This window comes from Prunus mume, linkage group LG8 (genome assembly GCF_029339155.1).
Source record: "Prunus mume cultivar Tortuosa linkage group LG8, ASM2933915v1, whole genome shotgun sequence".
NCBI lineage: Eukaryota > Viridiplantae > Streptophyta > Magnoliopsida > Rosales > Rosaceae > Prunus > Prunus mume.
The window spans coordinates 17,750,159-17,776,179 of record NC_142705.1 but is presented as its reverse complement, the minus strand read 5'-3'; the positions used below and the strand labels follow the sequence as shown (position 1 = coordinate 17,776,179).

Sequence of the window (26,021 nt, the reverse complement as noted above, 5' to 3'; positions counted from 1 at the left end):
ATTATTAATATATCTCATATCAATAAAATATGGAGCCCACTTTTTCTTTTGTAAGTCTGTCTCAAAAGTAAAAAGTCAATATTAATTTTACTAAACTAATAATTTTATTATTAGGAGACCCTTAAATGTAAATTAAAATTAATTGTGGGGCCCCCATCAAAGTGAGACCCTGATCTGTTGCTCACCTTGCTCCTGCTTAACGCCGCCTCTGCCTATACATAGGAGAGTTCTAACCAACATAGCTTAATTGGTTAGTTTATTATTATATTACAGAATTTTGATTATTTTATAATAAAGCATACTTTGATATAATGATATTTCAGATTCACCGACTTTGCTAAGTTGGTTTGCTCATTCTTCATTATTCTAGATTTTTTTATATTATTCAAGACACAATTGTTCAAATATTTTATGCAGTTGAAAAAAGGACTTATTGAATGATCAAAACTTTTGGGATTACTCATACTGGATTTGATCACATTCTTTAGTAAATTGCCACAGCTAAGTAATTAAGTTCGTTCTAGTGGTGATGTACACACGAAGAACATCTTCATCTTCTCCATCTACAACTCCTCAATGGAAATATGATGTCTTTCTCAGTTTTAGAGGTGATGACACTCGAAAGGGCTTTACAGACCACTTATATGAAACATTGAGAGCTCAAGGAATCATAACTTTCAGGGATGACCGTACAATTTCGAAGGGAAAAGCTATTTCTGGAGAACTGATTGCTGCGATTGAAGAATCAAGGTTTGCACTTATTGTCCTCTCACAAAATTATGCATCCTCAACATGGTGCTTGGATGAACTTGTACACATTCTTAAATTTATGGAAGCAAGAGAAACAGTGCTACCAATTTTCTATTATGTTGATCCATCTCATGTGCGAAAACAAACGGGGTGTTTTGAGAAAGCCTTTACACAACTAGAAGAAAGATTTAGTTTGGATGACAAAACGAGGATGCAAGAGTGGAGAGATGCGTTGGCAAAAGTGGCAGATTTCTCTGGGTGGAAGGCTAAGGACTGGTATAGATTCACTTTTATTATTTTCCCAAGGAAAGTTTCTTAAAAAGTTTAAAAAGAGTAGCCGTGTTGCATAATTGGATTTGGGCACATGCAATGAATAATATACCTGCTGCTTTATCGACCTTAAGCCAAGATTATTTTTATATAGAGTTTTTATTACGTGGATCTAAATACATAATTTTTTTTTTTAAACAATAGTTTCACATTTAAAATCTAAAAAAATATTTAAAATTGGTTTTTTTTAAGTTACAGCTCTCTTCCCTCTGCGCCATGGCCCCCTCTCTCCCCTCTACCCCTCTCTCCCCCTCTCCCTGTCTCCTCTCGTGCTCTCCGTGTAACTCTGTTTTTTTTCTTGCCCACAACCCTGATCGCCCCCATCTCCACCCGCAACCTACGCCCAACCCCACCTTCTCTCTCTTTTTTTCCTCTGTGGACTGCTTCTAGCAGTGTCAAAATTTTCAAGAAAATATGAAGGTTTTCGATGGGTTTTAATTTTTGTATTTAAATCTCATTTGGGTTGCGATTGTTTCAACGGTTTCAGGCAGAGAGAGAGACACAGAGGATGATGGGGAATGGGAGTGTTTTGTTGGATTACAAACTACTTCAGGAGAGGATGAGCGGGGTATGTGGGATTTTTATTTATTGAGATGGATTTTGGTGGAGAGACAGAGAGCGGGGGAGAGAGGGTGAGAGAGAGAGAGAGAGAGAGAGAGAGAGAGAGCAGGGGGGAGAGAGACGAGGGGCTCTGCAACTTTCAAAACAAATTTTTTTTTAAAGATTTTAAATGTGAAATTATTTTTTTTAAAATAATTTTTATTTTGATTCGCGTGGCATTATCTCATTGGATATGTGGGCACCACATATATGCCATGTCATCAATTGAATAGAAATTTTCACGGAACTTAATGATAGCATCAAATTGATGTGTGATCTGTAACATAAAAGACCAATAATGTCGGAAAAAACAATAAAGGATTAAATGTGATAATTTCTCAAACCTAAAGGACCATTTATGATAAAAACCCTTTTATATATGGCCAGACAACCTTTCTTTTCAGTGATCAAGAGTATTTGTAAAAAATCTAGAGAAAACATATCTGCATGTTGATTCTTTACGTCCACACAATTAACATGACTGATATTGATGTTAATATGTTATAGGTACGAAACCTTGCTCATCAAAGATATAATCGATGTGATATGGAAAAGATTACGCCCTACATCGTTTACTGTGGAGAACTCAGTTGGATTAGACTTAAGTATGAACTCAATTGATTTTTTGTTAGGTGCAGGGGTCGATGATGTTCGCTTTATAGGGATATGGGGTATGAGTGGGATTGGTAAAACAACTATTGCCAGAGTTGTTCGTGAGAGAATCTCGCCTGAATTTGAATTCAGCATATTTCTTGAGAATGTTAGTGATAATGTTCAAAAAGGTGGTCTAATATCCCAACAAAGAGAAATTCTTTCAAGGATATCGATGAAAACGATCGACATATTTGATGTTCACGAAGGATCCACAATGATTAGAAGATTACTTCGTCACAAAAAGGTTCTTCTCATTCTCGATGATGTGACCGACTCGGACCATTTAGATTATTTGGCTGGAAAGCAAGAGTGGTTTGGTTCTGGGAGTAGAGTTCTTATTACAACTAGAAATGAGCATTTGTTAATTGAACATGAAGTGGAGAGAAGATTTCAGGTCAAACGTCTAAATCATGATGACGCTAGCTCTTAAGCTTTTTAGTTGGAAAGCCTTTGGAAAAGACCACCCTGAAAAAAACTATATTGATTTGTCTAGCTGTGTTGTGAGTTATGCCGATGGTCTTCCACTAGCTCTTAAAGTTCTGGGGAGTTTTTTGCGCGGAAGACATGCAAGTGCTTGGAACAGTGCGTTGGGTAAACTAAGAGATCTTTGTAACACAGTTTTGGGGACACTTCAAATAAGTTACGATGATCTAGATGACAGGGAGAAGAAAATATTCCTAGACATTGCGTGTTTCTTTAACGGGGAGAAAGAAGATCGAGTTATAGAAATCCTAGACAGTTGTGGCTTTTGTGCAGGTATTGGAATAGATGTCCTCATTGAGAAATCTCTGTTAACTAATTCATATGGCACTCTATGGATGCATCAGTTGCTCCAAGAGATGGGTCGTGAAATAGTCAATCGAGAGTGTCTTGATGAGCCAGGAAATCGCAGCAGGTTGTGGCGCCATGAAGAGGGCAAGCATGTCTTGAGCAAAACTACATGTAAGGGGACTCTTAGTTTACGAATGAGTTCAGTTCTTTTCATATGTTAGTTATATGAGCTTCACTATTCTTTATCCGTGCATATTTGATAGGGAACAGACGCAGTAGAAAGTATAACCATGGACAAAACTGGGCCAGTGGTGCATGCGGATGCTAAATGCTTTTCAAGGATGAAGAAACTGAGACTTCTCAATCTTGCTAATGTGAACCTCTCTAATGATCTTGAATATCTCTCCGATAATTTACGAAGTCTTGAATGGGATGGGTATCCTTCAAAATATTTCCCGTTACATTTCAACCCAGAGAACCTACTAGAACTTAACATGTGCCATAGTCACATTGAATCTTTTTGGACGGGTGTTAAGGTATGTTATTACTGCTTTATCTTTTTGGACAGCCTTTCACAGAATTTGAAGCTAATTTTTTTTGCTTGCGTTCTTTTGACAGCTTTTATACAATTTGAAAATCATTAAGCTCAGCCACTCTTTGAATCTTGTCAACACCCCAGACTTTAGACGCCTTCCAAATCTTGAGTATCTGATTCTGGAAGGTTGTATACGGTTGTATAAGGTTGACCCATCCCTTGGAATGCTTGAAAGAATTACTCAGATAAACCTGAAGGATTGCAAAAGTCTTGTGCATCTTCCAAGAAGTGTGTATGGCTTAAAATCTGTCAAAGTTCTTAATCTTTCTGGCTGCTCAAAGCTCGACAAGTTGCCCAATGAGTTGGGCAATGCAGAGTGTTTGGAGGAGATTGATGTGAGTGGAACTGCCGTAAGAGAACTGCCTTCCTCCATTGTTCAGTTGAAAAGCCTCACAGTATTAAACTTTCGTGGATGTAAAGGATCATCACCTAAATTTTGGAATTTGCTTTCCCTTTTTCAGCTATTTCTCTCCCTTTTCAGCGATTTCTAATAAGAAGTCGCGTTCCCACGCCTTTGTTGCTGCCTTTCTATCCGGTTTGGTTTCCTTAAAAACTTACTCTAAGTGATTGCAATCTCTTGAAGTCCACTACTACAAAAGGAAAACACGACGGAATTCACCGTCGTGTATTCTTTTCAAATGGTCGTGGAATCCACCGACATCTTTTCCATAACCAAACCATGACGGTGAATAAAGTCGTTGTTAAAACAAAAACGTCATCAAAAAATAAAAATCGATGTCTTTGTGCTGCAAAAAGACATAAAAAAATCGAGGATGAGAATAGACGACCAACTCCAACAAAAAACGTCGTTAAAAGGAAACAGATGACATATATTAACGAACATGGCCGCAAGATAAACATACAACGACGAGAACTAAAACTTAACGCCGTTAAATAAATATTTAACGACAAATATAAATATGACGTCTTTACAATCATAATAGACGACGTTATTGACACCTACTACGTCACAACATTTCCACAACCGTCGTAAATAAATTTTCCACTTCGATTTTTCTATGAATTATGACGTGGAAATAAATGTCAGGGTCATTACTTACGACGCATTTATTTACAGAGACGACGTTGAAATCAATAAATAACGCCGGTTCCAAATAAATGAGAGCCGTATTACAGAATTTATACGTCATATTTTGAAAATAAACGACGGAAAAAGATGGGGTCATTAATTACTTACACAGTAATTTATAATGACGACGTTGTAGTCTATATACAACGTCGTTAACATTAAAAAGACCGTCGTCTTTAATAATTTATACGCCTTCATTTAAAAAATTGACGTCGTCTAATTTATATATCTTAACGTCGACAAGTTTAATGGACTTCAAATACCGTCGTAAAATAGATTTTCCACTTCGATTTTTCTATGAATTATGACGTGGAAATAGATGTCAGGTTCATTACTTACGACGTATGTATTTACAGAGACGACGCTGAAATGAATAAACAACGCCGGTTCCAAATAAATGAGAGCCGTATTACATAGAATTTATACGTCATATTTTGAAAATAAACGACGTGGAAAAAATGATGGGGTCATTAATTACGACACAGTAATTTATAAGGACGACGTTGTCGTCTATATACAACGTCGTTACCATGAAAAAGACCGTCGTGTTTAATAATTTATACGTCTTCATTAAAAAAATTAACGTCGTCTAATTCATAAATCTTAACGTCGACAAATTTAATGGACTTCAAATACCGTCGTGAATTCATCCTTTTCCACTTCGTTTATGAAAGAACATGCGACGTGGTAAATTCATGACGACGTCGTCTTTTGTAACGTTCAGGTTAAAGTTCTCGCCTTTTAGACGTCGGTATTATGGGATTGGAGTCGTGTTATTTTGAATTACATGGCGGTTCTTTATGCTTGTCCGACGTGTTATCCTGGATAACTGTTTCACAATAGCGTCGTGGTTCTTCATTGTTACTTTGCTTTAAGACGTCGGTAAATATATTGCGGTCGTTGAATGCTCCAAAACGTCGTTATTTATTAGAAAGACGCTTGTTTTTCACATTTTTATCAAAACCGTCGTGTTTGTAATCTGGAACCAGTAATTTTTGTACTGATTGTTTTGTGGCCAAAACCTGTATAATGAAAGTGAAGAAATCACATTACAATATATTACAAAATTAATGTCATACACTGCCAATTACATAAAGCATCATTCAACCCATATATCTTCACACCCATCTCGAATATTTTGACTCTAACTTAACCACCACTTCATCAAATGTGTCAACATTTGGCATCCCCTCTAGTAAATGGCTCACACTCAATTCTCACATCACCTAAGACATCATCACACAATAACATCATTATATTCTCTATTAGGCATTGATAACACTACCGACCAACCACGATGCATCGGTCGCGTCAACAAAAATACTTGTTTGACTTGAGAAGCCAAAACAAATTGGTCATTCCTATGTCCAATTTTACTCAAATCTACAAGGGTAAATCCAAGTTTCCACTACAAGACCAGAAGTATTATCAATCCAATCACACCTAAAGACTGGGATTGTAAACTTTTGGTAGTCAAGGTCCCAAATTTCTTGAATGACACCATAGAAACCTATATTTGAGAGAATTGGGTTTTATCCTTGGCACTAGCAACTTGCATAGTATGTGCAAGTAAATAAACTCCACTATTTTGAGTTGTCCGCACATCATCTTGTGCCTTGATGTTGAATTTAATACCTTTAATGAGATAGCTCTATATAATGCACGCCATGTTTGGACCTAAATGCTAGCCACTTTAAATTTTCTGATACGCCATGATTGTCTTCCTCATTAAGTTCACTTTGAACCTGCAAATTAATCATAACTTAATTCAATCTAACATAGAAAGAAGAAAATTAAAAGTCCAATATGTTATTCAATAACATATACCTTGAAGCGTAGCCATTGAATGAAAGTGCTATTGTGCTTATCCTGCAGCCACTTTGTTCTCTTTCTAAATTTTGGATAAGCGGTCTTGATGTAGATCATATGTTGCCTACATGACACACAAAATTCAAGTATTACGGTCCCAAACATATAAGATAAACATAAGAAATAATTTAAAATGGAAACTTAAAGAATAAAACTCATACGTACTCGATATAAGGTAGGACTTCCTCCGTATTCTCCAAGACATATAGATGTGCTTGGTTCAACAGGTCCCGATCAACTACGCTCACTGTGCAACCTGATAATGGCTTTGAAACTCCCATCTTTTGGCTTGAAGGCACTCCAACTGTACTAACATCGGATAAATGCTTGGTACAAAACTCTACACTTCTTGACTATATATCGCCAAACAATGCAACCTTTGGGACAGTACGATTCTGACATACCCTTTAGCACTTTCATATATCTTTCAAAGCGGATACATCCATCTAAAATATACTGGCCCACATAGACGAACTTCTCGACAAGATGTACTACTAGATGAACCATGATATCAAAGAATGAAGGGGGAAAGTACTTCTCAAGCAAACACAAAGTAACTACTACATCTTCTTCCAACTTATCTAGCTTGAAACATCAACAGTCTTTGCACATATAGCATTGAAGAAGAAGCACAACGAGTTATTGCATACCTTGCAAGGCTTCTCCAAAAGCAGAACAATTGCCACAGGAGCAATTGTTGCATTAAGGTATGACAATCATGTGATTTAAGGCCAAGAAGTCTTGAATCTTGTAAAGATACAAGATTTTTATATTTGAAGAATAACCTTCAGGGACCTTCATACCATAGAAAGAATTGCAAACCTCTCTCTTCTCTGCTCTTGACAAATTCCAAGGCCGGGAGGCAAACGAGTACGTCTTTCTCCATACTCGGTTGCAAATCAGTTTTGACCCCCATGTTCAATAAATCTAATCGAGCAGCAATCCCATCTTTATTTTTTCCAGGGATCTCCAGCAATGTACCAATGATACTATCGCAAACATTCTTCTCAATGTGCATAACATCTTGGACATGCCTCACAGAAGGTATTTCCAATACTGAGATCAAAGAATATTGATTTCTTCTTCCAACAAACTCGTCACCATCTTCAACCATATGCAGCACTTCTTCTCCGGTTAATGGCTCAGAGGCATGCCATATTCAGGTTTTCCATTAAAAGTTGCACGTTGCCTCCTAAATGGATGATTGATCGGTAACCATTTTCTATGCCCAATGTAACAAATTTTGTGGCCATTTTTCAACCTGTGACTAGGTGTATCATCGCAAGATATTGGACAAGCTTTATAATCCTTTAACAACATAACCAGATAAGTTTCCATAGGTGGGGAAATCATTAATTGTCCACATTAATGCAGCTCTGAGTGTAAAGTATTCGCCATTATGTGCATCATACACTCCTCCAATCCCATCCCACAAAGATTTTAAATCATCAATCAAAGGCTCCAAGTAGACGTCTATATCATTTTCGGCTGTTTAGGACCGAAATCAATAAGGTCAACATCATGAACTTTCGTTTCATGCACAGCCATGTAGGGAGATTATATGTAACTAAGATAAGCCAGCAACTATATCTGCTACTTAGAGAACTGTGGGGATTGAATCCATCAGATGAAAGAGCCAATCTCAAGTTTCTCGCTCATTACCAAACTCGCCATTGATCATCAAGAAGTTTCCAAGACGGAATCACCGATGAGACATATAACCGTCAATTGATTTTCTAGCAGCATGCCAAGTCAAACTCTTAGCGTCTCATGTGATCGAAACATCCTTTTAAACCTTGGAATTGGAGGAAAATACCACACCACCTTACTGGCACACCCTCTTTCAAGATTGAATCTTTGCCTTCCTTCCACCTTGAGATACCACAATTAGGACAATGAGTTAAATCCTCATACTCCTTCCTATACAAGATGCAATCATTGGGGCATGCGTGCATTTTCTCATAACTCAGCCCCAATGCACACAAAGTCTTTTTTGCCTCATACATAGAGGCCGGTATTGTATTTCCTTCGAAGCAAATCGCCTTGAAGTATCAATAATTCTGTAAAACAGACATCACTCATCCCATATTTTGCCTTCAAATTATACAACTTCACTAATGCCGATAACCGTGTACTTTCTACAACCAGGGTACAATGGTTGATCTCCATCCCCAATCACATTGGCAAACTCATAAGGATCAGATCCAAAATCACCAAAATCATTATCATCCATCTCTATTTCTTCAGACACAAAACTGTACCTACTATGGTCATCATCTTCTTCAACATTTCTACTAGCATTAGTAGTTGCTTCCCAAGGTTCTCGTGAAATGTCCAATTTTATAGCTTTGGTCAACTCCATTAAAGTATAAGTGATCCCTTATAATTCCAACCCCAAACAATTTCAAATTAACACATTTAACACATGGACAACGGATATGTGTGGTAGTTAGAAAATTTTCTACAGAAAAGTTCAAAAATGCTTCCACCCCTAACTCATATGCCTTCGATCTTCTATCCGAGTGCATTCATGACTTATCCATCTCCGACACTATACCCTATTATATATAATAAAGTGAAAAGACAAGTAATGACCATCACTATAGCAGATTATATAAAGTCTAATAGCAAGTAATATACAACAGAGACGACGGTTTTTAAACAAAAACAGACGTATTTGACATATATAGACGACGGATTTTACGTCGTCTAATTATAACCACGACGGTAGTTAAATAACACCGTTGTGTATAAGTAATAAAAATTACGGTTTAAAGTAAAAACCGTCATCGTATGCCTGAAAATGCGTCGATATCCAGTTCATTTTCAAGATCCCAAAACCCTATTAAGAACACAACATAGACATGAAACCAAGCATGAAACCAACATATACATGAAACCAACATATACTAAGTATGAAAACAATAAATCCATTCTCAATTCAACATAACAGAGAATGATTAAAAGATCCGACAAAATGAAATCCATTCCATATTCAACATAACAGAGAGTGATCAAGAAAACATTAAAAAGAAAATCCATGAACCCATACCTCCAACAACATTATTAACAGATCGCAAAACATATACCTAAAACCCTTTAACAAAACAACGTAATATCATTCAATGAATTTACAAGGGGAAGAGAGGGTTTGTACTTACAGGTTGGCAGAGCTCACAGATTATAACCAAATTGGATTTGACACAGCCTGAGAGCCCAACTTTGAATTAGAGATGAAGTGAGAGAGCGAAATGTTATGTTGCGCGAAATCTGAAAATTTTAGGGTTCAGGGTTAGAAGTATAAAAATATTCTTCCAAATCTGAAAATTTTAGGTCCCGCGAATATTTTAAGAAAGCGCGCTCTTTAAAACATCGACCGAAAAAACAAACGTCGTTAAAATTTAACATTAAACATGACGCTTATTACATTAAGGACGTCGTGGTAAAACTATGTACGACGCAAAATCAAAAAAGGCGTTAAAACTATGAAAAACCACGTCGGAGTTAAGTAATTAACGACGTTGTAAATAACAATAAACGACTCACGTGTAAACAAAACGTCGTTTAAAAGAGAAACCATGGCGGATTTTTCACCGTACGACATAAACTCAATATTCCACGACTTAATCACCGTCGTTAAAAGTAATACCCTAAACTTTAAAACCATAAATTATATATTTGTAAAATTTAATTTTATAAAATTGTTTATGGTTTTACAGCCTAATATATAACAAACATAAACCCTAAACCCCAAAAATAATACTTTAACCCTAAACCCTAATAAATAACAACCCTAAACCCTAAACCATCAAACTATATAAGTGATGCTATGACTTATCAAAATAATTTTATTTTGGTTGGTCATTTTAAACTTTTATTATACAAACTGCATTTTTTTGGGGTTTCGGGGGAAGAAAATATATCAATGACTTCATAGGAGTTGAAGTTGAATTTTTGGATTTAATTTAAATTTATTTTTAAAATTTTGAATTAAAAATGATAAAATATTATTATATCAACAACAAACCACGTAGGTTAAGTAACTACCGACGTTGTAAATATTAATAAAGCGACTAACGGTAAAAACGTCGTTTAAAAGAGAAACCACGTCGGATTTTTCACTATCCGTAAAATCAATATTCCACGACTCAATCACCATCGTTAAAAGTAATACCCTAAATTTTAAAACCATAAATTATATATTTGTAAAATTTAATTTTATAAAATTGTTTATGGTTTTACACCTAATATATAACAAACATAAACCTAAACCCCAAAAATTATACCTTAACCTAAACCTAATAAATAACAACCCTAAACCCCAAACCCTAAACCCTAAACCATCAAACTATATAAGTGATGCTATGACTCATCAAAACAATTTTATTTTGGTTGGTCATTTTAAACTTTTATTACACAAACTGCATTTTTTTGGGGGTTAGGGGGAAGAAAATATATCAATGACTTTATAAGAGTTGAAGTTGAATTTTTTGAATTTATTTTTAAAATTTTGAATTAAAAATAATAAAATATTATTATATCAACAACAAACCACGGTGGGGTTAAGTAACTAACGACGTTGTAAATGTTAATAAACGACTAACGGGTAAAAAAACGTCGTTTAAAAGAGAAATCACGTCGGATTTTTGACTATCCGACGTAAACTCAATATTCCACGACTTAATCACTGTCGTTAAAAGTAATACCCTAAACTTTAAAAATATAAATTATATATTTGTAAAATTTAATTTTATAAAATTGTTTATGGTTTTACATCCTAATAAATAACAAACATAAACCCTAAACCCGAAAAATTATACTTTAACCCTAAACCCTAATAAATAACAACCCTAAAGCCAAACCCTAAACCCTAAACCATCAAACTATATAAGTGATGCTATGACTCATCAAAACAATTTTATTTTGGTTGGTCATTTTAAACTTTATTACACAAACTGCATTTTTTGGGGTTGAGGGGAAGAAAATATATCAATGACTTCATAGGAGTTGAAGTTGAATTTTTTGAATTTATTTTAAATTTATTTTTAAAATTTTGAATTAAAAATAATAAAATATTCTTATATCAACAACAAACCACGACGTTGTAAATAATAATAAACGACTCACATGTAAAAAGGACGTCGTTTAAAAACCATGGCGGATGTTTCACCATCTGACGTAAAATACATATTCCACGACCGAATCACCGTCGTTAAAAAGTATTAACCTAAACCCTAATAAACGACTTACTTGTTCAAAAGGACGTCGTTTAAAAGAGAAACCATGGCGAAATTTTCATTAAAACGACGTCCCATGTACGTATAAACGGTATATCACGTCTAAATATCATTTTACGCTTTTTTACATAATTATGTCGTTGGAAAGTTATTACACGTCGTTACGCAATTTGTTTTTTCTTTTATATTATGAAAACCTCAGCAAATTTTCAGGGAAAAAAAGGATGTATTTATAGACAAAATTTGTACATTATATATTATAGACAAAATTAGTACATATAAAAATATCAGTTCCAAAAATCCTCTAATCCATATGAAGGCAAACAAACTCTGCCCATTCTTTCCTGACTTCATCAATGGCTGCTTGGGGGTATGGCGCTTGATCTTTTCCCTTGCCAAACTGCAATCCATAAACAATGATTATTAAGCTTCTACAAAATAAAAAGAAATTCAGACACAAACGGACGTTTTTTCATAACCGACGTAGTCTATCGATTCAACGACGGTAATTTTAAATGACCGTCGTTGATAATACAAAAAACCACATAAAATGTTTCTGAAAATTTTATTCTTACCTTCTTCTCAAACTCCAAGGAAGGATCCATGATGATGTCCCTCATGAAGCGCATCACATAATACCCGCATTCGACATCTGCTAGGTTGCTTTGGTGTGCCCTGGCGAGTTTTCCAAATTGGTGCTTTACGGCCTGAGTACGCCTATGTGGGAATTATAAATTTTAAAGCACTGTTCACGATGTTTTTGCCCTCCTCATCAACCACCACGATTTCGGCGGAGGATCGAGAAAATAGACGGTTTCCCTCTTTGCTCTCACAATCAGCAAGACCCAATAGCGGTGCACAAAAATAAAATAAAAAGCGCGGTTAATATAAAAGTTAGCACAAGAAAACAAACGACGGTTATTTATAAAAACCGACGTATTATATAGTTTCACACGCGTAATAACTTAATCATCGAGCGTCATTATAAATTTATCACGATGGTAATTAACTACCGGCGTGGTTAGTTGTTTCAAGCGACTCAATAAATAAATAACCGCGTGGTTAGATGTTTCAAGCGACACGAATTAGTTAAATAGTTTTATAAGTAGTCAGTTAGTGAAAATCATACAAACAAAATCCTTTTAGAGACTAACCTGGATTGTAAGGCATCATGAAAATCTGTTCACCATCGTTTTCGAAATCGATGGCTACAATTCGTGATACATCGATTAGTGACCCAGCTGGCACTAGCAGAGTCGATAAAGCCAACCATGCTGCACATATTTGCTTCTCTCAAAAGATCATATAAACAAAGCGGCGGTTATTTATAAACAAACGACGTATTATACAATTTCACACGATGGTGAAATAAAAGACGTGATAACTAATTTATCACGACGGTAAAAAAAGAACGACGTGGTTAGTGGTTTAAAAGCACGCAATAATTAAACCACCAACGTCTTATGATATAATGTTTGATATTTGATCGGGACAAACCTCATATATCTGCAACCACAGTAGCCCAATTTCTTCCATGCCCAAACGTGTAATATCTTCATGCAAGACGAAGGTACCTCGATCTGCACCAAACACCTCCTTCTCAATGTTGAAGGTCATGATCTTCCCCTGTGGCTTTAGTGTAGTTTCCACATAACCACAAAGGGATTGTAAGGAAGATGGCACCTCCACATTTGAATAATCAACTACTTCATTACCCTGTTTAAAGAAATAAAGCAAAATAAAATGATGTGGTAATTCAATACAAACGACGGTTTAAATTCAAAAACGTCGTTCTGATTATAATTTAAACGACGGTAATTAAAAACCGTCGTTTTAGATAATTTATTACGTCGTAGAAAATAAATTCCGACGTCTAATTTTAAAACAAACGACGGTTTAAAGAAAAATATCGACGTCTGAAATGTGAAAAACAAATTAAAAAGGCAAAGTTATGAGAATATACCTCCTCGTCATGTTTTTCTTCATCTTGTTTTTCTTCTTTCTTCTCTTCATCATTTGTGTCTTCCTTTTTGCCTTCATCTTTTTTCTCTTTTTTTTCTTCCTTCTTCCCTTCATCTTTTTTTTCTCCCATCTTCTCTTCACCTTTTTTTTCTTCTTTCTTCTCTTCATCTTGATTATCTAAAGCCCTAGATTTCTGTTTTAAATAATAAAGAAATATATATATAAGACAGATTGTACATAAAGTAAAACGGTAACATATCTGAACTTTGAATTCTCTGTTTTTTAACATTAGACGTCGTTATTATGAATAAACCCGTCGTTTTAAAACCATACCACGACGATTTTATAAATACCCCGTCGTGTTTATTTAAATACCACGTCGTATTTAGTTTACTTGTTTTACACGCCATTAGGACGTCGTACTTTGTGGATTTTAGACGACGGTTTTTGTCCTTAACGACGTAATATAAAATTACCACGACTTTTATTATTTACCATCGTTTAATAATTTTAAGACGTCCATAATTCTTATATACCGTCTTATGTTATGCCTTACCACGACGTTTTGGTTTAATTTTTTTACTCTCTGTACATCTGTCTTATATATATATATTTCTTTATTATTTAAAACAGAAATCTGGGGCTTTAGATAATCAAGATGAAGAGAAGAAAGAAGAAAATAAAGATGAACAGAAGATGGGAGAAAAAAAAGATGAAGGGAAGAAGGAAGAAAAAAAGAGAATAAAGATGAAGGCAAAGAGGAAGACACAAATGTTGAAGAGAAGAAAGAAGAAAAACAAGATGAAGAAAAGCATGACGAGGAGGTATATTCTCATAACTTTGCCTTTTTAATTTGTTTTTCACGTTTGACGTCGATATTTTCTTTAAACCGTCGTTTGTTTTCGCATTAGGCGTCGGCATTTATTTTCTACGACGTAATAAATAATATAAAACGACGGTATTTAATTACCGTCGTTTAAATTATAATCAGACGACGTTGTTTAATTTAAACCGTCGTTTTTAATGAATTACCACGTCATTTTATTTTGCTTTATTTCTTTAAACAGGGTATTGAAGTAGTTGATTATTCAAATGTGGAGGTGCCATCTTCCTTACAATCCCTTTGTGGTTATGTGGAAACAACACTAAAGCCACAGAGGAAGATCATGACCTTCAACATTGAGAAGGAGGTGTTTAGTGCGGATCAATACCGTCTTGCATGAAGATATTACCGATTTTGGGCATGGAAGAAATTGAACTACTGTGGTTGCAGTATATATGAGGTTTGTCCTAATTAAATATCAAACATTATATCATAAGACGTCGGTTGTTTAATTATTGCGTCGTTTTAAACCACTAACCACGTCGTTCTTTTTACCGTCGTGATAAATTAGTTATCACGTCATTTCTATTTCGAGTTCGTCGTGTTAAATTGTATAATACGTCGTGTGTGTATAAATAACCGTCGTTTGTTTTATATATTTAGGTGCTTATATGATCTTTTGAGAGAAGCAAATATGTGCAGCATGGTTGGCTTTATCGACCCTGCTCAAGTTAGTGCCAACGATGGGTCACTAACTGAAGATCAATTGTAGCCGATCGACTTGAAAGCGATGGTGAATGTGATTTTCATGATGCCTTACAATCCGAGGGTTAGTCTCCGGATTTTGTTTGTATGATTTTCACTTATAAAACTGTTTAACTAATTCTGTGTCGTTTGAAACATCTAACCACGTCGGTTATTTATTTATTGAGTCGTTTGAAACAACTAACCACGTCGGTAGTTAATTATCGTCGTGATAAATTTATAATGACGTCGATGATTAAGTTATTACGTCGTGTGAAACTATATAATACGTCGGTTTTTATAAATAACCGTCGTTTTTTATTTTATTTTTGTGCAACGTCATTGGGTCTTGATTGTGAGGGCAAAGAGGGAAACCGTCTATTTTCTGGATCCTCTGCTTGGAAATCGTGTGGTTGATGAGGAGGGCAAAAACATCGTGAACGTGCTTTAAAAATTTATAATTCCCACATAGGCGAGACCGGGCCGTAAAGCACCAATTTGGAAAACTACGCGAGGCACACCAGCAACCCGGCGAGTGTCGAATGCGGGTATTATGTGATGCGCTTCATGAGGGACATCATCATGGATCCTTCCTTGGAGTTTGAGAAGAAGGTAAGAATAAAATTTTCAGAAACATTTTATGTGGTTTTTTGTATTATCAACGACGGTCATTTAAAATTACCGTCGTTGAATCGATAGACTACGTCGGTTATGAAAAAAGCGTCGTCTGTGTCTGAATTTCTTTTTATTTTGTAAAGCTTAATAATCATTGTTTATGGATTGCAGTTTGCCAAGGGAAAAGATCAAGCGCCATACCCCCAAGCAGCCATTGATGACGTCGGAAAGAATGGGCAGAGTTTGTTTGCCTTCATATGGATTAGAGGATTTTTGGAACACTTGATATTTTTTTATGTACTAATTTTGTCTATAATATATAATGTACAAATTTTGTCTATAATATACATCCTTTTTTTCCCTGAAAATTTGCTGAGGTTTTCATATTATAAAAGAAAAAACAAATTGCGTAACCGACGTGTAATAACTTTCCAACGACATAATTATGTTAAAAACCGACGTAAAATGATATTTAGACAAGATGGGACGTACATGGGACGTCGTTTTGATGAAAATTTCGCCATGGTTTCGTTTTTAAACGACGTCCTTTTGAACAAGTAAGTCGTTCATTAGGGTTTAGGTTAATACCTTTTAACGACGGTGATTAGGTCGTGGAATATCTATTTTACGTCAGATGGTGAAATATCCGTCATGGTTTCTCTTTTAAACGACGTCCTTTTTACATGTGAATCGTTTATTATTATTTACAACGTCGTGGTTTGTTGTTGATATAAGAATATTTTATTATTTTTAATTCAAAATTTTAAAAATAAATTTAAAATAAATTCAAAAAATTCAACTTCAACTCCTATGAAGTCATTGATATATTTTCTTCCCCCTAAACCCCAAAAAAATGCAGTTTGTGTAATAAAAGTTTAAAATGACCAACCAAAATAAAATTGTTGTTGATGTGTCATAGCATCACTTATATAGTTTGATGGTTTAGGGTTTAGGGTTGTTATTTATTAGGGTTTATGGTTAAAGTATAATTTTTGGGGTTTAGGGTTTATGTTTGTTATTTATTAGGATGTAAAACCATAAACAATTTTATAAAATTAAATTTTACAAATATATAATTTATGGTTTTAAAGTTTAGGTATTACTTTTAACGACGGTGATTGAGTCGTGGAATATTGAGTTTACGTCGTATGTTGAAAAATCCGACGTGGTTTCTTTTTTAAAGCGACGTTTTGTTTACCTTTTAGTCGTTTATTATTATTTACAACGTCGTTAGTTACTTAACCCCGCCGTGGTTTGTTGTTGATATAAGAATATTTTATTATTTTTAATTCATAATTTTAAAAATAAATTTAAAATAAATTCAAAAAATTCAACTTCAACTCCTATGAAGTCATTGATATATTTTCTTCCCCCTAAACCCCAAAAAAATGCAGTTTGTGTAATGAAAGTTTAAAATGACCAACCAAAATAAAATTGTTGTTATGTGTCATAGCATCACTTATATAGTTTGATGGTTTAGGGTTTAGGGTTTGGGGTTTAGGGTTGTTATTTATTAGGGTTTATGGTTAAAGTATAATTTTTGGGGTTTAGGGTTTATGCTTGTTATTTATTAGGATGTAAAACCATAAACAATTTTATAAAATTAAATTTTACAAATATATAATTTATGGTTTTAAAGTTTAGGGTATTACTTTTAACGACGGTGATTGAGTCGTGGAATATTGAGTTTACGTCGTATGGTGAAAAATCCGACGTGGTTTCTTTTTTAAACGACGTTTTGTTTACCGTAAGTCGTTTATTATTATTTACAACGTCGTTAGTTACTTAACCCCGCCGTGGTTTTTCATAGTTTTAACGCCTTTTTTGATTTTGCGTGGTACATAGTTTTACCACGACGTCCTTAATGTAATAAGCGTCATGTTTAATGTTAAATTTTAACGACGCTTGTTTTTTCGGTCGATGTTTTAAAAAGCGCGCTTTCTTAAAATATTCGCGGGACCTAAAATTTTCAGATTTGGAAGAATATTTTTATACTTCTAACCCTGAACCCTAAAATTTTCTGATTTCGCGCAACATAACATTTCGCTCTCTCACTTCATCTCTAATTCAAAGTTGGGCCAGGCTGTGTCAAATCCAATTTGGTCATAATCTGTGAGCTCTGCCAACTTGTAATTACAAACCCTCTCTTCCCCTTGTAAATTCATTGAATGATAAAGGGTTTTAGGTATATGTTTTGCGATCTGTTAATAATGTTGTTGGAGGTATGGGTTCATGGATTTTCTGTTTAATGTTTTCTTGATCACTCTCTGTTATGTTGAATATGGAATGGATTTCATTTTGTCGGATCTTTTAATCACTCTCTGTTATGTTGAATTGGGAATGGATTTATTGTTTTCATGCTTAGTATATGTTGGTTTCATGTATATGTTGGTTTCTTTCTTGGTTTCATGTCTATGTTGTGTTATTAATAGGGTTTTGGGATCTTGAAAATAAACTGGATATTGACGCGTTTTCAGGCATACACGGTTTTACTTTAAACCGTCGTTTTTATCTATACAGCGGTGTTATTTAACTACGTCGTGGTTATAATTAGACGACGTAAATCCAATCGTCTATATATATCAAATAAATCATTTTGTTTAAAAACAAATCGTCTCTGTTGTATATTACTTGCTATTAGACTTTATATAATCTGATATAGTGATGGTCATTGCTTGTCTTTTCACTTTATTATATATAATAGGGTATAGTGTCGGAAATGGATAAGTCATGGATGCACTCGGATAGAAGATCGAAGGCATATGAGTTAGGGGTGGAAGCATTTTTGAACTTTTTCAGAGAAAATCTTCTAACTACCACACATATCCGTTGTCCATGTGTTAAATGTGTTAATTTGAAATTGTTTGGGGTTGGAATTATAAGGGATCACTTATACTTTAATGGAGTTGACCAAAGCTATAAGAATTGGACATTTCACGGAGAACAACTTGGGAAGCAACTACTAATGCTAGTAGAAATGTTGAAGAAGACAATGACCATAGTAGTGCAGTTTGTGTGCGAAGAAATAGAGATGGATGATAATGATTTTGGTGATTTTGGATCTGATCCTTATGAGGTTTGCCAATGTGATTGGGGATGGAGATCAACCATTGTACCCTGGTTGTAGAAAGTACAAGTTATCGGCATTAGTGAAGTTGTATAATTTGAAGGCAAAATATGGGATGAGTGATATACATTTCTGAATTATTGATACTTCAAGGCGATTTGCTTCAGAAGGAAATACAATACCGGCCTCTATGTATGAGGCAAAAAGACTTTGTGTGCATTGGGGCTGAGTTATGAGAAAATGCGCATGCCCCAATGATTGCATCTTGTATAGGAAGGAGTATGAGGATTTAACTCATTGTCCTAATTGTGGTATCTCAAGGTGGAAGGAAGGCAAAGATTCAATCTTGAAAGAGGGTGTGCCAGCGAAGGTGATGTGGTATTTTCCTCCAATTCCAAGGTTTAAAAGGATGTTTCGATCACATGAGACCGCTAAGAGTTTGACTTGGCATGCTGCTAGAAAATCAATTGTGGTTATATGTCTCATCCAGTGATTCCCGTCTTGGAAACTTCTTGATGATAAATGGCGAGTTTGTAATGAGCCGAGAAACTTGAGATTGGCTCTTTCATCTGATGGATTCAATCCCCACAGTTCTCTAAGTAGCAGATATAGTTGCTGGCCAGTTATCTTAGTTACATATAATCTCCCTCCATGGCTGTGCATGAAACGAAAGTTCATGATGTTGACCTTATTGATTTCCGGTCCTAAACAGCCCGGAAATGATATAGACGTCTACTTGGAGCCTTTGATTGATGATTTAAAATCTTTGTGGGATGGGATTGGAGGAGCGTATGATGCACATAATGGAGAATACTTTACACTCAGAGCTGCATTAATGTGGACAATTAATGATTTCCCCGCCTATGGAAACTTATCTGGTTGTGTTGTTAAAGGATATAAAGCTTGTCCAATATGCGGCGATGATACACCTAGTCACAGGTTGAAAAATGGCCACAAAATTTGTTACATTGGGCATAGAAAATGGTTACCGATCAATCATCCATATAGGAGGCAACGTGCAGCTTTTAATGGGAAACACTGAATATGGCACGCCTCCTGAGCCATTAACCGGAGAAGAAGTGCTGCATATGGTTGAAGATGGTGACTGAGTTTGTTGGAAGAAGAAATCAATATTCTTTGATCTCGAGTATTGGAAATACCTTCCTGTGAGGCATGTCCTAGATGTTATGCACATTGAGAAGAATGTTTGCGATAGTATCATTGGTACATTGCTGGAGATCCCTGGAAAAAATAAAGATGGGATTGCTGCTCGATTAGATTTATTGAACATGGGGGTCAAAACTGATTTGCAACCCGAGTATGGAGAAAGACGTACTCGTTTGCCTCCCGGGCCTTGGAATTTGTCAAGAGCAGAGAAGAGAGAGGTTTGCAATTCTTTCTATGGTATGAAGGTCCCTGAAGGTTATTCTTCAAATATAAAAAATCTTGTATCTTTACAAGATTCAAGACTTCTTGGCCTTAAATCACATGATTGTCATACCTTAATGCAACAATTGCTCCACTGTGGCAATTCGTTACATTTGGAGAAGCCTGCAAGGTATGCAATAACTTCGTTTGTGCTTCTTCTTCAATGCTATATGTGCAAAGACTGTTGATGTTTCCAAGCTAGATAAGTTGGAAGAAGATGTAGTAGTTACTTTGTGTTTGCTTGAGAAGTACTTTCCCCCTTCATTCTTTGATATCATGGTTCATCTAGTAGTACATCTTGTCAGAGAAGTTCGTCTGTGGGCCAGTATATTTTAGATGGATGTATCCGTTTGAAAGATATATGAAAGTGCTAAAGGGTATGTTGAGTCGTACTAGTCCAGAAGGTTGCATTCTTTGGCGGTATATATTGAAGAAGCTGTAGAGTTTTTGCAGAGCATTTATCTGATGTTAGTACAGTTGGAGTGCCTTCAAGCCAAAAGATGGGAGTTTCAAAGCCATTATCGGGTTGCCACGTGGCGTAGTTGATCGGGACTGTTGAACCAAGCACATCTATATGTCTTGGAGAATACGGAGGAAGTCCTACCTTATATCAGTGCGTATGAGTTTTATTCTTTAAGTTTCCATTTTAAATTATTTCTTATGTTTATCTTATATGTTTGGGACCGTAATACTTGAATTTTGTGTGTCATGTAGGCAACATATGATCCACATCGGACCGCTTATCCAAAATTTAGAAAGAGAACAAAGTGGCTGCGGGATAAGCACAATAGCACTTTCATTCAATAGCTACGCTTCAAGGTATATGTTATTGAATAACATATTGGACTTTTAATTTTCTTCTTTCTATGTTAGATTGAATTAAGTTATGATTAATTTGCAGGTTCAAAGTGAACTTAATGAGGACAATCATGGCGTATCAGAAAATTTAAGGTGGCTAGCATTTGGTCCAAACATGGCAGTGCCATTATATAGGAGCTATCTCATTAAAGGTATTAAATTCAACATCAAGGCACAAGATGATGTGCGGACAACTCAAAATAGTGGAGTTTACTTGCACATACTATACAAGTTGCTAGTGCCAGGATAAAAACCCAATTCTCTCAAATATGGGTTTCTATGGTGTCATTCACGAAATTTGGGACCTTGACTGCAAAGTTTACAATCCAGTCTTTAGGTGTGATTGGATTGATAATACTTCTGGTCTTGTAGTGGACGAACTTGGATTTACCCTTGTAGATTTGAGTAAAATTGGACATAGGAATGACCAATTTGTTTTGGCTTCTCAAGTCAAACAAGTATTTTTTGTTGTGACCCGATGCATCGTGGTTGGTCGGTAGTGTTATCAATGCCTAATAGAGAATATAATGATGTTATTGGTGATGATGTCTTAGGTGATGTGAGAATTGAGTGTGAGCCATTTACTAGGGGATGCCAAATGTTGACACATTTGATGAAGTGGTGGTTGAGTTAGGGAGTCAAAATATTCGAGATGGGTGTGAAGATATATGGGTTGAATGATGCTTTATGTAATTGGCAGTGTATGACATTAATTTTGTAATATATTGTAATGTGATTTCTTCACTTTCATTATACAGGTTTTGGCCACAAAACAATCAGTACAAAAATTACTGGTTCCAGATTACAAACACGACGGTTTTGATAAAGAACCGCCATGTAATTCAACATAACACGTCTCCAATCCCATAACACCGACGTCTAAAAGACGAGAACTTTAACCTGAACGTTACAAAGAGACGACGTCGTCATGAATTTACCACGTCGCATGTTCTTTCATAAACAAAGTGGAAAAGGATGAATTCACGCGGTATTTGAAATCCATTAAATTTGTCGACGTTAAGATTTATGAATTAGACGACGTTAATTTTTTTAATGAAGACGTATAAATTATTAAACACGACGGTCTTTTTCATGGTACCGGACGTTGTATATAAACGACAAGCGTCGTCCTCATAAATCTGTGTATGCGTAATTAATGGCCTATCATTTTTTCCACGTCGTTTATTTTCAAAATATGACGCATAAATTCTGTAATACGGCTCTCATTTATTTGGAACCGACGTTGTTTATTCATTTCAACATCGTCTCAGTAAATACATACGTCGTAATTAATGAACCTGACATCTATTTCCACGTCATAATTCGTAGAAAAATCGAAGTGGAAAATTTATTTTACGACGGTATTTGAAGTCCATTAAACTTGTCGACGTTAAGATATATGCATTAGACGACGTCAATTTTTTAAATGAAGACGTATAAATTATTAAACACGACGGTCTTTTTCATGGTACCGACGTTGTATATAGACGACAACGTCGTCCTTATAAATTACTGTGTCGTAATTAATGACCCCATCATTTTTTCCACGTCGTTTATTTTCAAAATATGACGTATAAATTCTGTAATACGGCTCTCATTTATTTGAAACCGACGTTATTTATCAATTCAAGCGTCGTCTCTGTAAATACATGCGTCGTAAGTAATGACCCTACGACATCTATTTCCACGTCATAATTCATAGAAAAATCGAAGTGGAAAATTTATTTTACGACGGTTGTGGGAAATGTTGTGACGTAGTAGGTGTGAATAACGTCGTCTATTATTATTGTAAAGACGTCGTATTTATATTTGTCGTTAAATATTTATTTAACTGCGTCAAGTTTAAGTTCTCGTCGTTGTATGTTTATCTTGCGGCCATGTTCTGTTAATATATGTCATCTGTTTCCTTTTTAACGACGTTTTTTTGTTGGAGTTGGTCGTCTATTCTCATCCTCGACCGTTTTTAATGTCTTTTTGCAGCACAAAGACGTCGGTTTTTATTTTTGATGACGTTTTTTGTTTTAACAACGACGGTTATTCACCGTCGTGGTTTGGTTATGGAAAAGATGTCGGTGGATTCCACCGACCATTTGAAAACATAATACACGACGGTGAATTACCGTCGTGTTTTTCCTTTTTTGCGGTAGTGTCGATAACTCAATATCTGCGTCGTGGTAGAAAGATTTAACACGGCGGTTTTTTTAAATTTACGACGTTTATTTTTATAATATACGTCGTTTTATTGTAATATACCGACGTGGATAACACTAAACTAAAACGATGTATTATGTTTTTCGACGTGGATTCGTTTTTAAACGTCGTTATGTGTAATATAACCGACATGGATTTTATTTTTTTTATTATAAATATAATTTTTTCCCCTTTTTCTTTTAGTTTATTTTTCAAAAACAGTGCCTTATAAATATAGTTTTTTTTTTTCCCGAGGAAATTAATGTTCTAGAATTTGTAAAGTTTCTTTTCTGGGTGAGTGATTTAAATCAAATAAAAATATAAAACAACAACTGTTTTTGTTATACCGTCGTCTTTTCTTGTCGTCTTAAGTAAGAATAAAAGCGAGCGTAATGTATTTATTACCGACGAGGATTATTTTTGTTAAGCGTCGTTATGTGTAATATAACCGACGTGGATTTGGTTTTTTTAATTATAAATAGGGTTTTTTTTCACAGGTTCTTTCAGTTTTAGTATTCGATTAGGGTTTCATCTTCTTCTTGCCCTTTTCTCTGTCTCACCTCATCTCTTGGGAGGCAATTGTTTGAATGTTAGTTATCTGTGGCTGATTGCAAATCACCAATTTTCAATAAATTGTCTCTCTGATTGCAAATCTGTGGCTGCCGTCATGAAGTTTTAGGAGGCAATTGTTTGGATGTGAATGTGTGTGTGCGTTTGTGTAGATACACAAACGCACATACATCATTCACTTCCAAAAAATTGTCTCTCTGATACAAATCACGAAATGCCGTCGTCAAATTTCAGAAGCAATTTTTTGGATGTTAATGTGTATGTGCGTTTGTGTATCTCAAAGACACAAATACACATACATCATTAACCTCTAAAATATTGTCTTTCCTGGTAAGATTATGATGAGCAAGCAGAGTTCCATCTTGTAAGATTTCCTAACCCTTGTGATCTCAGAATAATCTGATTATGTCGGATTTTCTATATAAACCGTCGTGGTTATTTCAATTCTTGTCATTAAGTAGATCTACCGACGTAGGATAACAAAATCCAAGAAATAAATTGTTAAAAAAAATTCTTATTGAGATGACGGTTTAAATATAATGTATGGCGTATAAAGTGGACAAATACGACGTTAAATTGTATAATACGTCGTTAAATGAAAACCCCAACTTGGTAAGATTTAAAGATATCGTCGTAGAAATACGAGAAAGACGTCGTTATATTTACCTTTGCCGTAGTTGTACATTAATTTAATACGGCGGTATTTTGTATTTTACCGCCGTGGATTTATTTGTAATTATACGGCGCCTTATACGAAAACTTGGTCGTGTTAATTTCTGGGTAAAGCAGCGGCTTTTTTTGAAACCGTCGTCTTTACTTTCTACGTCGGTCGGTTCATAACTTCCGCCATTATTTGTTGGCTATGATTTTACCACTTGAAAATCCTATTTCAATAAGACGTCGGTTTTTGAATTAAGTACGTCGTGTTTTAGGAACAGCCATTTGAAACTCCATTTTTTAGTTGTGTAATGTGTTATTACACGGCGGTTATATAAAACCGTCGTCTTTTAAAAAACAACTTGACGGTTTCACTTAGGCCGTCGTGTTTTTCTGTCGTCTTTTTCACTTTTTGTAGTAGTGGTCCCTAATGACCTTAGCTGCTTGTCCTCATTAACATACCTAGATCTTAGTAGAAACCAGTTTGTTAGCCTACCCAACGGCATCTCTCTACTTTCTAGACTTCAATTTCTTAACTTGGAGTATTGTGAGAGGCTTCAAGAATTGCCAGAGGTTCCACAAAGAGTAATAGCGATTGTTAATAACGTATTTCATTAGAAAGAATTTCGAGGTTCCACGAGAAAAGTTCCAGTGGCTCTGATCGACAAAATGTATCAATGCTTCAAATTTGCGGAGACGCACGATTTCAGGAGTTTGGTATTTACATTACTGGAACAATATGATGTGGTCTCTCTCTCGCTCTCAATCTCATACACACAATAATATGTTGTCTTCTTAAGTGTTTTGACGTTGTTTTTTATGATGCAGGAAGTCCCTATTACTGAATTTGTTGTTCCTGGAAATGAAATTCCCGAGTGGTTCAGTCATAAATCTGCTGAATATATATACCAGAAAGAGTGGTTCAATCCTCAAAGTGTGGAGTATCCATTAAGTGTAGAGCTACGTCCAGGTTGGTTTACTGAAAAATGGATGGGATTCGCGGTGTGCCTTGCTTTTGCAATCCAGGAGCGATCACCTAATTGCGACCCTCCTCTTGAGTATCGTAGTTTTGATTACAATTATACACATATTATTACTTGCAAAGTGGACATCAATGGAAAGGAGATGACGGCACGTAGGTGTCCATTTGTGGTTCTTAATGCAGAGGGGCAAGCTGTGTCCGATCACCTTTGGATAGTCTTTTTCCTCGT

At 35.3% G+C, this 26,021-nt stretch overlaps 1 pseudogene across 1 annotated transcript; it reads left to right on the top strand.

Annotated features, from left to right (window-relative positions):
- The first annotated feature begins 169 nt into the window (after positions 1 to 169).
- On the top strand, positions 170 to 25,428 carry LOC103333654 (TMV resistance protein N-like; annotated as a pseudogene). The gene is made up of 6 exons (XR_016122913.1): positions 170 to 1,026; positions 2,188 to 3,308; positions 3,369 to 3,641; positions 3,724 to 4,282; positions 19,473 to 19,477; positions 25,232 to 25,428. The product of XR_016122913.1 is annotated as a TMV resistance protein N-like (transcript).
- Positions 25,429 to 26,021: the final 593 nt, after the last annotated feature.